The sequence below is a fragment of the Eretmochelys imbricata genome, chromosome 28 (genome assembly GCF_965152235.1).
Source record: "Eretmochelys imbricata isolate rEreImb1 chromosome 28, rEreImb1.hap1, whole genome shotgun sequence".
NCBI classification, from domain to species: domain Eukaryota; kingdom Metazoa; phylum Chordata; order Testudines; family Cheloniidae; genus Eretmochelys; species Eretmochelys imbricata.
The window spans coordinates 1,655,573-1,670,878 of record NC_135599.1 but is presented as its reverse complement, the minus strand read 5'-3'; the positions used below and the strand labels follow the sequence as shown (position 1 = coordinate 1,670,878).

General features: G+C 49.3%; 1 non-coding gene across 1 annotated transcript; it reads right to left on the bottom strand.

Annotated features, from left to right (window-relative positions):
- Positions 1-7,298: 7,298 nt before the first annotated feature.
- On the bottom strand, positions 7,299-7,370 carry TRNAG-UCC (transfer RNA glycine (anticodon UCC)). The gene has a single exon. It is a non-coding gene; the product is annotated as a tRNA-Gly (tRNA).
- Between the last annotated feature and the right edge of the window lie 7,936 nt (positions 7,371-15,306).

The window sequence follows — 15,306 nt, the reverse complement described above, 5'->3', positions numbered from 1 at the left end:
GACATGTTTGATCACTAGAGACTACTATGGACTGTTGATATATTTGCCATTACTTATAATAGCAGGTGTAATTTTTGCTTTTGGTTTTAAAATAAGTTTTTTAGCTAGAACATGACCCACCAGAGATATGTTCCTGCAAGCTCTCATGATCCTTCTGTTGGCTCCAGTCACCTTGGCAATACCAGAACATCCTCTCTAGGGAGCAATCCTAACCATCGCCTCAGCTGCTGGTGCTACAAATTGCTGGATGTGCACCTTGCTAGATTCAACCAATGGACTGGGAATTGAACTTGTACCACTACATGCAGTGGCTGAGAATGGACAAACCTCATGGATGCAATGGTTAGCTCAACACTTGGGATTTTCCCTCTCCCCGTTTTTACATTCGGTTGTGAATACTGTTTTAACCTTTTTAATTATTGTAATTGTTTTTTGTGTAACTTTATGTATTATGAAGCGTTTGATTCAAACTGCTCTTTCCTCCACGCAAATCAGATACCTAGAGCTAAAAAGGGATCCTAACCAATTCCGCGAACCCTCATCCTCTAATTTGCTTGTTGGGTATTTCTAGATTTCCCCAAGGAGGGCAAGAGGTGCTGGCATCACCGCCACCTTGCAATCTGGGATGTAGTGTGGTGCATCAGGGGGTGGAATGTAGCCAGACAGCCAGCCCCCCCCCCCCCCCCCCGCCTCAGACCAGCATTGCTGGAAACACAGGAGGAAGCCGGAACAGGGCACTTAACATATATTCCAGCACAGCCTTTGAAGCTGTGAGAAGCACAGGTGTGCTGCTACAATGTGCCTCTGGGGGCAGATACAACGATTAAGCTCACAGCAGGCAGAGGCCCTGTGACAGACATGGCTTTTAGCCCCTACTAAATAGCATGATGCACACACACCAACATCCTAGTTGGGAAAATATTTACCCTGATAAAAGAAATGTCCAGTAGTCAACACTTATTGTTTCTCTCCCTTGCAAGTGTAAACTACTCTTGCGAAAGCTGGCGTCACCCAGACAGACCAGCCTCAATTTGGCATAAGAAAGGAGAAAGAGAATAAAGGAGTACAGAGGTATAAGTAGGGGACCTACAGCACCATGATTTTTGAGTGCTTTTCACTATCTATCTGCTGGTCAGATAAGTGACAGCCTCCCAAGGCTTCTGCAGCTAAGAGGGTCCCTATGCCTTGTCCCTTATTCGTCTTTCCGCGGAATTGAGTGACCGATCCTGGCTTGGCACCGCTGGAATCGAGAGATGCAAGGAGGGTAAGAAGCACCCACACCTGATCTCCTATCTTTAGTGTACACATATTTTGAAATAGAGCTCTATACTTTGTTTTCTTTCTTTGGGATTGTGGCTTCAGTTTTGTAACTTGTTTGTGTGTGTAACATCTCGACATTTAAATAAGTAGGCACTAGCAATTTTGTAACCACATGATTAGAATCTAGCTTAATAAATTTTGGTAACCATTTATGCATAAGCCTGACTTGTTTTCTCTGGTTTACTGTAAAGCAGCCGACACAATTAAAGAACCTCAGCCGTTTTGGCTCTAAAGCCTGGCCATTAGGTGAGAGTACTAAGAGCCTAGCGTTGAGTTGTGCCGCCTCCACGGGGCAAACTCTTGGGGCACCTGTCAGTCAATCCTGGCTGCCCGCTGCGAAGGAGCTCTGAGCTCTAGCAGTTAAAGTCACGGGTGGTTAGGACCTTGGGGCATCCGTCAGCCTAGCCCGGGCTGCCCGCCGCGAAGGGACAGTGCGTCCTAGCGGTTAAAGTCACGGATGGTATAAACGGGCATAGCTGGCACCTCACCAAACATCCTTGGCCGTCGGCTAACAGTCAGCCATAAAAATGTTGGCATGCAGTGGGGCCATGCGGGTACCCATCGCAGTGCTGCTGATCTGAAGGTATACATTGTCCCCAAATGTGAAATAGTTGTGGGTGAGGACAAAGTCACAAAGTTCAGCCACCAGGTTTGCAGTAACATTATCAGGGATAGTGTTCCTGATGGCTTGTAGTCCATCTTTGTGTCAAATGTTGGCGTAGAGGGCTTCTACATCCATAGTGGCCAGGATGGTGTTTTCAGGAAGATCACCAATGGATTGTAGTTTCCTCAGGAAGTCAGTGGTGTCTCGAAGATAGCTGGGAGTGCTGGTAGCGTAGGGTTTGAGGAGGGAGTCTACACAGCCAGACAATCCTGCTGTCAGGGTGCCAATGCCTGAGATGATGGGGCGTCCAGGATTTCCAGGTTTATGGATCTTGGGTAGCAGTTAGAATACCCCTGGTCGGGGTTCCAGGGGTGTGTCTGTGAGGATTTGTTCTTGTGCTTTTTCAGGGAGTTTCTTGAGCAGATGGTATAGTTTCTTTTGGTAACCTTCAGTGGGATCAGAGGGTAATGGCTTGTAGAAAGTGGTGTTGGAGAGCTGCCTAGCAGCTTCTTGTTCATATTCCAACTTATTCATGATGACGACAGCATGTCCTTTGTCAGCCTTTTTGATTATGATGTCAGAGTTGTTTCTGAGGCTGTGGATGGTGTTGTGTTCTGCATAGCTGAGGCTATGGAGCAAGTGATGCTGCTTTTCCACAATATCAGCCTATGCATGTCGGCGGAAGCACTCTATGTAGAAGTCCAGTCTGTTGTTTCGACCTTAGGAGGAGTCCACCCAGAATCCTTCTTTCTGTAGTGTTGGTAGGAAGGATTCTGTGGGTTAGTATGTTGTTCAGAGGTGTGTCGGAAATATTCTTTGAGTTGGAGATGTCGAAAGTAGGATTATAGGTCACCACAGAACTGTATCATGTTCGTGGGCCTGGAGGGACAAAAGGAGAGGCCCCGAGATAGGACAGACTCTTCTGCCAGGCTAAGAGTATAGCTGGAAAGATTAACAATATTGTTGGGTGGATTAAGGGAACTACTGCTGTGGCTCCTTGTGGCAATGAGGCAGTTCAGATAGTTTAGTGTCCTTTTTCCTTTGTAGAGAAGCAAAGTTTGTGTTGTAAATGGCTTGTCTAGTTTTTGTAAAGTCTATCCTTGAGGAAGTTTGTGTGGAAGGTTGTTTTGTTATGAGAGTATCCAGTTCTGAGAGCTCATTCTTAATCTTTCCCTGTTTGCTGTATAGGATGTTGATCAGGTGGTTTCACAGTTTCTCTGAGAGCGTGTGGCACAAGCTGTCAGCATAGTCTGTGTGGTATGTAGATTTTAATGGATTTTTTATCTTCAGTCCTTTTGGTATGATGTCCATCTGTTTGCTCTTGGAAAGGAAGATGATGTCTGTCTGTATCTGTACGAGTTTTTTCATGAAGCTGATAGATTTCCACTCCATACGGCTAAATTCAGTGTCTTGCATAATGACAGGTTTCAGAGTAGCAGCCGTGTTAGTCTGTATTCCCAAAAAGAAAAGGAGGACTTGTGGCACCTTAGAGACTAACAAATTTATTAGAGCATAAGCAATGGTCACATTAACACTACCCTATACCGGAAACCTACTGACTGCTACACTTACCTACATGCCTCCAACCCTACACTACCAGCTCTCCCAGCATCCAGACCAAACCACACGATCCATTGTCTACAGCCAAGCTCTAAGACACAACCGCATTTGCTCCAACCCCTCAGACAGAGACAAACACCTACAAGATCTCTATCAAGCATTTAAAACTACAATACCCACCTGCTGAAGTGAAAAAACAGATTGACAGAGCCAGAAGAGTACTGAGAAGTCACCTACTACAGGACAGGCCCAACAAAGAAAATAGCTGTCACCTTCAGCCCCCAACTAAAACTCTCACAAATCCAGGATTTGTGCTGGAAATGGCCTAACCTGAAGATTACTTTAGATAAGCTATTACCAGCAGGACAGTGGGGTGGGAGGAGGTATTGTTTCATATTCTCTGTGTATATATAAAGTCTGCTGCAGTTTCCACGGTATGCATCTGATGAAGTGAGCTGTAGCTCACGAAAGCTCATGCTCAAATAAATTGGTTAGTCTCTAAGGTGCCACAAGTACTCCTTTTCTTTTTGCATCATAAGACCTAATCACATCAGCCACACTATCAGAGGCTCGTTCACCTGCACATCTACCAATGTGATATATGCCATCATGTGCCAGCAGTGCCCCTCTGCCATATGCATTGGCCAAATTGGACAGTCTCTACACAAAAGAATAAATGGACACAAATCTGACATCAGGAAATATTCAAAAACCGGTAGGAGAACACTTCAACCTCTCTGGCCACTCAGTAAAAGATTTAAGGGTGGCAATTTTGCAACAGAAAAGCTTCAAAAACAGACTCCAGCGAGAAACTGCTGAGCTTGAATTAATATGCAAACTAGATACCATTAACTTGGGTTTGAATAGAGACTGGGAGTGGCTGGGTCATTACACATATTGAATCTATTTCCCCATGTTACGTATCCTCACACCTTCTTGTCAACTGTCTAAATGGTCCATCGTGATTATCACTACAAACGTTTTTTTTTCTCCTGCTGATAATAGCTCATCTTAACTAATTAGCTTCTTACAGTTTGTATGGCAACTTCCACCTTCTCTGTGTGTGTGTGTGTGTGTATATATATATATATATGTATATATATCTTCTTATTCTATGTTCCATTCTATGCATCCGAAGAAGTGAGCTGTAGCTCAGGAAAGCTTATGCTCTAATAAATTTATTCGTCTCTAAGGTGCCACAAGCACCCCTGTTCTTTTTTTAAGGGGGGTTAGTAGAGCACCGCCATTCATTCTGCCAAAGCCTGGGAAGATGCGGTTGGCTTCTGGGAGGAAGAATCCTGTGGCTGCCTCTTGGCTTCCCTTGCAGCCCAGGAGAAGGACGGTTCTGGGTGAAAGGAAGACAAGGAAATTTGGGTGCGGGGTCTGCGCTGGGGGAGGGGGTGCAGGAGGGGTGGCGCTTACCCCGGGCAGTGCAGCTCCCAAAGTGATCAGCTCACACAACTCTCCGGCCGCAGTTCCTGGGTGGGCGGAGCCAGGGGGGTCTCCGTGCACCGTTGCCTGAAGGCACTGCCCCCAGAGCTCCCATTGGCTGCAGTTCCTGGCCAATGGGAGCTGTGGAGTTGGTACTTGGGGCAGGGGCAGCACATGGAGACACTCCCCCCGCCCCAGGGGAGGCCGGCCACTTCTGGGAGGGGCAGGGAGGGATGGAGGCAGGGTGGGCAGGGAGCCACCTTAGTGCTGCTGGCACATCTCTGCACACCCATTGGGGGAGGGGAGCAGAGGGCCTCCATGCGCTGTGTGGGGTGGGGGCAGTGCACAGATCTGCCTCCCCTCCCACCAGTACTGGATTTACCATGGCGCAACTGGTGCCAGGGCACCAGGCCCATGGTCCAAAGGGGGCCCAGCCCGCTCTTCTGCACCCCCCCGGCCCCGCTCTCTCCTGTGGGGGCAGAAGCTTGGTGCTCCTGGCTCCTGCTGCAGCAGGGCAGCCTCTGCCAGCAGCCTCTTCCCACAGCGTGCTCTGTTCCCGTCCCTCCCCCTCTCCCTGCCGCTGATCAGCTGTTTACCGGCAGGAGGGAGGGGGAAGAGCGGAGCCTCAGCGAGCTCCCCGCTCCGGGGAGGAGCAGAAGAAGAGGTGGGGGCAGGGCCTTGGGGAAGGAGCTGGAATAGGGGCATACCCCTTCCAGCCCCCTGCCATGAGCACCCCCATGACCCCAACCCAGACCCCCAGCCCCCTGCCCACCCTTATCCCTGCACCCCCCTCACACACACCCAGCCCCCTGCCCTGACCCCTGCACCCCCTCACACACACCCAGGCCCCTGCCCTGACCCCTGCACCCCCCTCACACCTCCCCAACCCCCGCCCTGACCCCTACTCCCCCCCACACATCTCCCCCACACCCCATGCCCTGACTCTTGCACCCCCCCATCCCCACCCCAATCCTGAGCACCAAACGGGAGCTCCTGCACCCCCCACATTCCTACCTGCACCCCTCGCACCAAACAGGAGCTGCCCCAGGGAAGCGCTCCACACCCCAACCCCCTGCCCCAACCCTGAGCTCCCTCCCGCACCCTAGATCCTGGCCAGACCCTGCACCCCAACACATGTTACGATATGTGGAAAGATCACTAAGTGGTTCGTCAAGACCCTCCGCAATTTTCAAGTGGTCTGTGGAAAAATAAGTTAGACTCAAGAACAATCAAGATAACTCACTTTATTTTCATTTACTTTCTATTACTTATAGGAGGATGAAGAAAACAACAATGACAAACGGGGGCAGGGGAGATAAGAGAGAATGTTCTTTTTCTTGGCTGGATCCCAAGGAGGGGCCCCAGAAATGAAGCTGAGCACAGGGCCAGGGGCCCCCACTAACTCTAAATCCACCACTGGCTGTCACGTCATCTGGGCTGGGGGTACTGTGTTGACTAATTCCCCCAGTCTCCAACCTACCTGTGCAGTACAGCAGACATGGTCCTGCCCACCAGCTCCTCTCCACCACTTGCTTCCCCCTTCCCCCCCACCCCCTTAAAAATGATTGCTTGCCCCTCCCAGGCTTTCCTGGCAGCCCTGTTGCCAGGTCTCCAGTTTTAGACTGGAAACTCCAGTAGAAAACGGGACCTGAGTGTCCGGTTAGCAGTGCTGCCTGGAAACTAAAAGTCCAATTATAGGAGTAACCACATTAGTGTCTGTTCCTCCCACTCCCAACACCCACCCCAGAACGCTGGAAGAGACCCTGTCCTGCTGCCGCAGGCAGGGGCAGCTCAGAGCAGAGAGAGACGAAGAGACTGGGCTAGAACCAGGTAAGTATGTGGGCAGGGGCAGGGTAGGATCCTGTTTACCTCCTCCTCAGCCCTGCTGCACTTGCAGTTTACCCCGGCCCCTCCCTTGCTCCAGGGACCAACCCTTGCTCCCGCCCCACTACGCTTTTGACCCCATCCCCTTTTACAATCATTCCCCAGGCGGGCCCACAAATATATTTGGTGCCAGGCGCACAAAAAGTTAATCCGGCCCTGAAGGTTAGGGGTCTGTTACAGGAGCGGGTGGGTGGGTGGGGTCTTTTGGCCTGCAAGGTGCAGGAGGTGGGACCAGATGATCACGCTGGTCCTTTCTGACCTTAAAGACTCCAAATCTAAAAGGGAGAGGGAAGTAAAGGAAAAAAACGTAAAAATAAACCAAACATTGTAATACAAGGATGACTCCAACAGCTCACTGTATAGTCCCACCCCTTTCTTCCTCCACTGGGTGTTGAACGACCTCCTGGGATTTGGGACATCAATTCTCTCATTCCATTGATAAAATGATACAATGTGACTGAAATTAAACCAATTCCCAGCCAAGAAAACATCACATCGCTGCATTGGCTGCGAATCAAACCCAGGTCAACTGCTTGGAAGGCAGCTATGCTCACCACTATACCACCAATGCACCTGGCAAATTATCTCTCCTGTGTGCCACTGATGCTTGCTAAATGACTCACCCCGCACAGAGCTAAGGAGCTGGCTGGAGAGGCTGGAGGTAGCCTGTCAACTGTGAGCACAGACAGGTTCCCAGAGTGACTGACAGATGGAGGCATGGACTCCACATCTTAGCCTGCCGTGGCACCAACCCCATCTCTGCCCTCAGAGAAGGCAATGAAAATCGATGACCATAATGGCAAATTTTACCCCAGAAGGAAGGAGACAGCTCCTTTTAAAGCACATTGTGCGTTGGTTCCTGCTACGTACAGATGGTTTTGTTGCTGCTGCTGATGCCAGTCCTTGGGCTTTGCTCGGATAAGGAATGATTCAGACTGTCACTCAAGTGAAGACGGGAGATGATTTTTTTGACAGGGACGGCTGCCTTGTCTTAAGGGTGTTTCTCAGTCACCTTCTAATCTAGTGGGTCCTTAATACATGCAGGCAGCCCCTACTCCTGCATCTCTGCCGAGGAAATAAAGTTTCTACACAAAATCCCAAAGCTTTTCACCAAAAGGAGGGAAAGGAAATGGCCACAAGATGGCACCAGGACATAAGGAAAGTAACACAACCCCATTCTTAGGGGTAAGCCATTAATATTTGTCAAGGTCCAAAATTGATGAAGGTTTAAGTCAGTGTGGACTCCGGTGGTGCATGGTATTTATCAAGCTGTACTGCATGGAGTGATGTTGAGGTTGTGAGTTCAAGCCTCTTCTGGAGCATCAGTTTTGGGGGATTTGATAGCAGCCTTCAACTACCTGAAGGGGGGTTCCAAACAAGATGTTCTCAGTGGTGGCAGATGACAGAACAAGAAACAGTGGTCTCAAGTTGCAGTGGGGGAGGTCTAATTTGGATATTAGGAAACACTATTTTACTAGGAGGGTGGTGAAGCACTGGAATGGGTTCCCTAGGAGGGAGGTGGAATCTCCATCCTTAGAGGTTTTTAGTACCCGGATTGACAAAGCCCTGGCTGGGATGATTTAGTTGGGGATTGGTCCTGCTTTGAGCAGGGGGTTGGACTAGATGACCTCCTGAGGTCCCTTCCAACCCTGATATTCTATGATTCTATGAATAAACAGAACGGTAATCATCAAGAGATCCATCCCCTGGGCCCATTCCCAGCGGCAAACAGAAGCTAGGGACACCGTCCCTTCCCATGCTAGTTAATAGCCACTGATGGCTATGATGAAGCGGGACCGTTCTTAATGTTTTCTCTGAATATTGTGGGGGTACCTCAGTTGATTGGGGACTCCGTGACAATGGCCCTATCCTCCATTAATTTATCTAGGGTTTTTTTGAACCCTGTTATAGTCTTGCCTTTATAACATCCTTTGGCAAGGAATTTCACAGGTTTACTGTGCATTATAGGAAGAAATACTTCCTTTTGTTCATTTCAAACCTGCAGCCTGTTCATTTCATTGGGTGACCCTTAGTTCTTGTGTTAGTCCTTTAAAAAATATTATGTGACATCTCCCCACCCCCACTTGTCTTTCATGTCCTGGGACCAACACAGATATAACAACACCTCAAACAACAAAGTTCAAAGTCAGTGCACATGGAAAAAGCATCTTGTGTTTCATTCCTTATGTCCTAGTCCCATTGTGTGGTATTTTTGCACAGAAACTTTATTTCCTCAGGAGAGACCCAGGAGTGGGGGCTGCATTCCTGTACCAAACAGTCACTAGAAGGAGGCAGACACAGGCCTTTAGGACAAGGCGTCCGTCACTGTGAAAAAATCATCTCCCTCTTGCAGGTCACTGGCAGCCTGAATTTGTTCCTTATTGTCCCAGAGTCTGGGAGCTGGAATCAGCACTATCCAGCCCCTCTGTATGTAGCAGGAACAAACACAAACCTTGGCTTTAAAACAAGCTGTCCCCTTCCTTCTCAGGAAAGATTTTTCTATGATTGAAGTTGAGCTTCAGTTCCCCTCTCCTGGGGGCGGGTTGGGTGTGGGGCCAGCTCCCAAGGAGCTCCGTTTTCACCTTTGCCCCTTTCAGTCACTCTGGAATGGTAACTCTGCTCCCAGCTGTTAGGCGGCTTCCAGCTTACTAGCTCCATGGTTATGTGTCACCGCCTTTGCTAGCACCCATAACACACGGGAAAGCTGCCCACACTAGCTGTAGAGTGGTGAGCATAGCTGCCTTTGAAGCAGTGGACCTGGGTTTGATTCCCAGCCAATGCAATAATGGCTTTTCTCCTTTGTTGTTTCCTTGTCTGGAAGTGGTATAATTTCAGTCACATTGTGCTATAATCACATTATTAATAGAATGAGACAATACATTTCTCAAAGCCCAGCAGATCATAGAGGATGGAGGCATACAAGGGGCTGGAATGTGTCATCTGAGAAAGACAGAACACTTGGAAACCTGCTTCTCCCATCCCCTTGCCTTCTGTGTTATGTTTGTATTATGTTCCTGAATGAAGGGGAAATAAAGTTTTGGGTCAGTTTTTGCTCCTGCAGATTCCTTTGCTGTTACAATTATGACATGAATAAAAGGGAGGGAATCATAGAATATCAGGGTTGGAAGGGACCTCAAGAGGTCATCTAGTCCAACCCCCTGCTCATAGTAGGACCAATCATAGAATCATAGAATCACAGAATATCAGGGTTGGAAGGGACCTCAAGAGGTCATCTAGTCCAACCCCCTGCTCAAAAGCAGGACCAATCCCCAATTAAATCATCCCAGCCAGGGCTTTGTCAAGCCTGACCTTAAAAACTTCTAAGGAAGGAGATTCCACCACCTCCCTAGGTAACGCATTCCAGTGTTTCACCACCCTCCTAGTGAAAAAGTTTTTCCTAATATCCAACCTAAACCTCCCTCACTGCAACTTGAGACCATTACTCCTTGTTCAGTCATCTGCTACCACTGAGAACAGTCTAGATCCATCCTCTTTGGAATCCTCTTTCAGGTAGTTGAAAGCAGCTTTCAAATCCCCCCTCATTCTTCTCTTCCTCAGACTAAACAATCCCAGTCCCTCAGCCTCTCCTCATAAGTCATGTGTTCCAGACCCCTAATCATTTTTGTTGCCCTCCGCTGGACTCTTTTCAATTTTTCCACATCCTTCTTGTAGCGTGGGGCCCAAAACTGGACACAGTACTCCAGATGAGGCCTCACCAATGTCAAATAGAGGGGAACAATCACGTCCCTCAATCTGCTGGCAATGCCCCTACTTATACATCCCAAAATGCCATTGGCCTTCTTGGCAACAAGGGCACACTGTTGACTCATCTCCAGCTTCTCGTCCACTGTCACCCCTAGGTCCTTTTCCGCAGAACTGCTGCCGAGCCATTCAAAAGCGTTGCTAAAGTCAAAGAATAACACGTCCATTGCTTTCCCCTCATCCACAGAGCCAGTTATCTCGTCATAGAAGGCAATTAGATTAGTCAGGAATGACTTGCCCTTGGTAAATTCATGCTGACTGTTCCTGATCACTTTCCTCGCCTCTAAGTGCTTCAGGTCATGCTCCATGATTTTTCCAGGGACTGAGGTGAGGCTGACTGGCCTGTAGTTCCCAGGATCCTCCTTCTTCCCTTTTTTAAAGATGGGCATTACATTAGCCTTTTTCCAGTCATCCGGGACTTCCCCCGTTCGCCATGAGTTTTCAAAGATAATGGCCAATGGCTCTGCAATCTCATCCGCCAACTCCTTTAGCACTCTCAGATGCAGCACATCCGGCCCCATGGACTTGTGCTCATCCAGCTTTTCTCAACAGTCCCGAACCACTTCTTTCTTCACAGAGGGCTGGTCACCTCCTCCCCCTGCTGTGCTGCCCAGTGCAGCAGTCTGGGAGCTGACCTTGTTCGTGAAGACAGAGGCAAAAAAAGCATTGAGTACATTAGCTTTTTCCACATCCTCTGTCACTAGGTTGCCTCCCTCATTCAGTAAGGGGCCCACACTTTCCTTGACTTCCTTCTTGTTGCTAACATACCTAAAGAAACCCGTCTTGGTACTCTTAACATCTCTTGCAACTCCAGGTGTGATTTGGCCTTCCTGATTTCTCTCCTGCATGCCCGAGCAATATTTTTATACTCCTCCCTGGTCATTTGTCCAATCTTCCACTTCTTGTAAGCTTCTTTTTTGTGTTCAAGATCAGCAAGGATTTCACTGTTAAGCCAAGCTGGTCGCCTGCCATATTTACTATTCTTTCTACACATTGGGATGGTTTGTCCCTGTAACCTCAATAAGGATTCTTTCAAGTACAGCCAGCTCTCCTGGACTCCTTTCCCCCTCATGTTATTCTCCCAGGGGATCCTGCCCATCAGTTCCCGGAGGGAGTCAAAGTCTGCTTTTCTGAAGTCCAGGGTCCATATTCTGCTGCTCTCCTTTCTTCCCTGTGTCAAGATCCTGAACTCGACCATTTCATGGTCACTGCCTCCCAGGTTCCCATCCACTTTTGCTTCCCCTACTAATTCTTCCCGGTTTGTGAGCAGCAGGTCAAGAAGAGTTCTGAACCTAGTTGGTTCCTCCAGCACTTGCACCAGGAAATTGTCCCCTACACTTTCCAAAAGCTTCCTGGATTGTCTGTGCACCGCTGTATTGCTCTCCCAGCAGATATCAGGGTGATTGAAGTCTCCCATGAGAATCAGGGCGTGCAATCTAGTAATTTCCGTGAGTTGCTGGAAGAAAGCCTCGTCCACCTCATCCCCCTGGTCCAGTGGTCTATAGCAGACTCCCACCACCACCCTTCTTGCTCATACTTCTAAACTTAATCCAGAGACTCTCAGGTTTTTCTGCAGTTTCATACTTGAGCTCTGGGCAGTCATACTGCTCCCTTTCATACAGTGCAACTCCCCCACCTTTTCTGCCTTGCCTGTCCTTCCTGAAAAGTTTATATCCATCCATGACAGTGCTCTAGTCATGTGAGTTATCCCACCAAGTCTCTGTTATTCCAATCACATCATAATTCCTTGACTGTGCCAGGATTTCCAGTTCTCCCTCTTGCATTTGTGTATAGGCACTTGAGATAACTCACTGATCATCCCTCTTTCTCAGTATGAGGCAGGAGCCCTCCCCTCTCGCGCACTCTTGCTCATGCTTCCTCCCGGTGTGACAAAGTGGGACTGTTCTTAATGTTACCTCTGAATATTGTGGGGGTGCCTCAGTTTCTCCTATGCAGTTCTTAAGTATCTAGGTGGTGGGATAAGGGTGTATGATCATTGCAGAGCCCTAGAGGGCAGGTGTGTGCAGGGGTCTGGGCACAGAGAATGGCCAATACCCTGTTTCCTGGCAACTGATGGCCTGGGCCCTTCCCCCTGCAAGGTGAGAGCTAAAGGGTTGGAGAACAAAGGAATCAGGTGACCTCCTGGCCCGGAAAGGGACAAAGCCCAGAGGAGGAGGGGCTGGAGGAGGAGTCAGTTTGGGGCTGGCTGGGGACGTGGAGTGAAGTGCAGACGTCGCTATCTGGCTCACTGCCCCCCAAAATGGACCCGGCTTAGGGGTCCTGTTCTCTGCACCTACAAGCTCTGTTTTAGACCATGTTCCTGTCATCTAATAAACCTTCTGTTTTACTGGCTCGCTAAGAGTCACATCTGACTGCGGAGTTGGGGTGCAGGGCCCTCTGGCTTCCCCAGGAGCCCGCCTGGGCGGACTCGCTGTGGGAAGCGCACAGAGGGGCAGAGAGGAGGCTGAATGCTCTGAGGTTAGACCCAGGAAGGTGGAAGCTGTGTAAGCTGTGTGTCCTGGAGACAGGCTGCTCACAGAAAGGAGACTTCCCCAGAGTCCTGACTGGCTTCGTGGGGAGCAGTTCCAGAGCATCACCCGGGGACTCCGTGACACCCGGTATCCCACTTCCCCACTTATCTCAGGGCTTTGGTCTCCTTCCCCCGGTGAACCTAGTTTAAAGCCCTCCTCACTAGGTTAGTGAGCCTGTTTGTGAAGATGCTCTTCCCTCTCTTCATTAGGTGGCTCCCGTATCTACCTAGCACTCCTCCTTCTTGGAACACCATCCCATGGTCAAAGAATCCAAAGCCTTCTCTCTGACACCACCTGCGTAGCCATTCATTGACTTCCACGATTCAACGGTCTCTACCCCGGCCTTTTCCTTCCACAGGGAGGATGGACGAGAACACTACTTGAGCCTCAAACTCCTTTATCCTTCTTCCCAGAGCCACGTAGTCTGCAGTGATCCGCTCAAGGTCATTCTTGGCAGTATCATTGGTGCCCACGTGGAGAAGCAGGAAGAGGTAGCGATCCAAGGGCTTCCATCACATCGTGAATCCTAGCTCCTGGCAAGCAGCAGACGTCTCGGTTGGGGTGGCAGATAGATGACTCAGTCCCCCTGAGGAGAGAGTCCCCGACCACCGCCACCCACCTCCTTCTCTTGGGAGCGATGGTCCTGGAAGTCCCAACCCTAGGACAGTGCATCTCATGCCTTCCAATCAGCGGAGTCTCCTTCTGTTCCCTTCCCTCAGATGTATCATCTAGTCCACTCTCTGCATTAGTACCTGTGGAGAGAACATGGAAACGGTTACTTACCTATATCTGCATTGCTGGTACATGGACACTCCCCTTTCTTCTTCTGGAGGTCACATGCTGCCAAATTTCTTCACTGTCCTCCTGTCCCCGCTGCGCAGCCTGCTCTGAATCTTCAGAACGTTGTGTCCATAGAAGCATATCCTGACGTCTGTCCAGGAAATCTTCAGTTTCTCTTATGCAACACAGGGTCTATACCTGTTGCTCCGGACCCTGAACCTTCTCTTCCAATACGGAGACCAGCTTGCACTTAGTACAGACAAAGTCGCTTCTGTTCTGTGGAAGAAAGACAAAGATGGCACATCCAGTGCAGGTCACAACAGCTGAACGCTCCCCATCCATATTACCTTCCTTCTACAAGCTTACTCAGGAGTTGTAGTAACTACTCAGAGAAGCCAGCGAGATGTAAGCCTCAGTGGGCTCTCCCCGGGCGAACTCCCAGGCAAACTCCCTCTGTTCGTCTCTCTGCTGTTCGCCGCTCCCCTGGTTCGCAGCTGACTGGCTTTTTATAACAGTCAGGCCCACTCAAGGCTCACCTGGACCAAAGCACTCCCAATTCACACTTTTCAAACCACCAATCAAGCACATGGTCAAACTGTCAAACTGTCCCCACAACAGACACTCCGATACTCCCCAACACAGCCACCTTAATGCAGCCCTTAGCGTACCTCCTCTCAGGTAGATCCCAGGCAAAGTCCCTCTGTTAGCCTCTCCACTGCTCAGCTGGTTCGCAGCTGACTGACTTTGTATAAATAAAATATAAATAAACCCCAAATTGCAATACAGTTAGGGAAAGAGAAGATCACAGTTAAGCCAAACACTTCAAAATAAAAAATAATACTAAAGAGGGATGGGTGGGCAAATAGATCAGGTATGTGGAGATCCCCTTGATATTTGAACTCAGATTGCTAGAATCAAAGTTCAGATTTGACACTGTAGAAAACCACTCTGATGAGCAAGATTGAGTGGGACACCTGTTCTGCCTCAATCATGTATTGTCTCTCTGTGTTCTCTCTCTCTTTCTTCTCCCCCCATTTCTCTTCTCCAGTGTCTCTGCCTTTCTCCCTTTGCTCCCTCTCCCTCTGCCCTTTCCCAGGAACTCTACAGCATTTCGGAAAACCCAGAGCTTCCATGTTCTGCACATGATCCTGTGTCAGAGGATGTGTGACCCAGGTCAGAACCAGTCACCAGAACAATATGACCCTTTATTGGAGACTTCTGTGCCTACTCTGCAATTTACACCTGCCCCCCACTAAAGGGGGTGGGGCACAGCTCTGACTGAGAGGCCCTGCAGGGGAAATTTCAGCCCAAAGACAAACTTGTGTGAAATGTTGCCAAGGGAAGAGCTCCCGCCCCCCAGAAAACCCCAGAACTCTAGTGTCACCCCCATGACACCAGCACAGGGAACCCAGTGGGATGGGGTTACAGAATACA